Here is a 1,460-nt window from a genome sequence, read left to right as displayed (position 1 = left end):
CGACTTGGGGAGAGAAGTCACAGAAGAGAAGTAAGGGAGGTGGGCAGCAGGCGTCCAGGGCTGGGGTGAGAGTGGGTTTGGGGCCTTGGAGGGCAGAGCCCTTGCCCCAGGACAGGGTTGCTATGGTTCCTGAGGTTGCTATGGCTCACGGAGGTGGTGTCTGCCCCTCACAGGAGTGTTGGGTTGGGAGCACCCCACCATCCCTGAGGTGCTCACACTGAGCCAGGGGACTGGGCTTGGCATCCTCGGGGGGCTTCTCCCACCCCCATTCCTGCCGCCCGTCTAATTCTAATAAGAGCAGTCACAGTGCCAGGCTTTCATTTGTTCCCTTCTGGGAGCAAGGGGTGAATGAGACCAGGCGGCGGGTCAGCAGGAGGCGAAAGGGGCCGGCAGTCACAGTGCCAGGCTTTCATTTGTTCCCTTCTGGGAGCAAGGGGTGACTGAGACCAGGCTCCGCGGTGCGGTGGGTCAGCAGGAGGCGAAAGGGGCCAGTGGCCTCCTCTTGGCTGGGGCTGGGAGGATGGGGCTGGGAGGATGGGGTGGGGACTTGAGGAGGAGACTGTCAGGGGTGCCTCTGGCTCTCCCCTTGACCTGCAGCCAAGCAGGGGGCCGGGGGCTGGTTCTGAACGCAAAGCCTCCCCCACCAGGGGGCTGTCGGCCTGCCCCCTGCAGTTGGGAAGCCGATGAGTGAACCCGGGAGAGAAGGAAGGAAGGAAGGAAGGGACTGTGATGTGGAGAGAAGGAGAAGGGGCTCCCGGATTGTCAGAAAACGCCTTCCCAGGGGCCGGGTGAGTCCACAGGCATCACGCGGAGTCAGGCGGACCTGGGGGCACGGCCCCCCTCCCGGCAGCCTGCTGGCCATGCCGTGCTCCCATCTGGTTCAGGGCTGGGTCCCTCTGCCCTTCAGTGGGGGCATCTAGTGGCCCCAGCTGTGGGGTGGCTGCTCATGCGGAGCTAGGACAGTGCCCCCCCCCCCCGTGCCCCAGCCTAGATGGCCTGACCCTGCGCAGCCCTGCTGGTGACCCCCCCAGTGGGTAGGTGGCCCCCAAAGGCCACCTGGTCAGAAGGGCCCACAGCCTTCCCGGGAGGGAGACCCCCTCGCCTCCCGCCTGCTGCCCAGTGCTGCTCTTACCTGTGAGGCCTGCAGCTCTGCGGGGCAGGCCCACCTCCACCTGGGCTCAAGCATTTATAGCCGCTCTGCTGCCGGCCAGGCTGGCAAATATTTGGGGACTGCATTGTCATCGCAGACTGGGCAAATAGAATCCGTTTGCTTTAGCGCCCAGCAACCAGGGCCCAGCCAGGGGGAGCCTCGGCCTGCCTGGGGACCGTAGAGTGTTTGCTGCGCACCCAGCTGGCTCACACCCGGCCGAGGACCCTTATCTCCGCCGCTGATTGGGGCCCCGACCAAGCCTTGTCAAATAGGCGGAAAATTAAATTTCATGCTATTTTGACTTCTGGAG

Source organism: Myotis brandtii, unplaced genomic scaffold (genome assembly GCF_000412655.1).
Source record: "Myotis brandtii unplaced genomic scaffold, ASM41265v1 scaffold233, whole genome shotgun sequence".
NCBI lineage: Eukaryota > Metazoa > Chordata > Mammalia > Chiroptera > Vespertilionidae > Myotis > Myotis brandtii.
Note: the sequence above shows the minus strand (reverse complement) of the source record.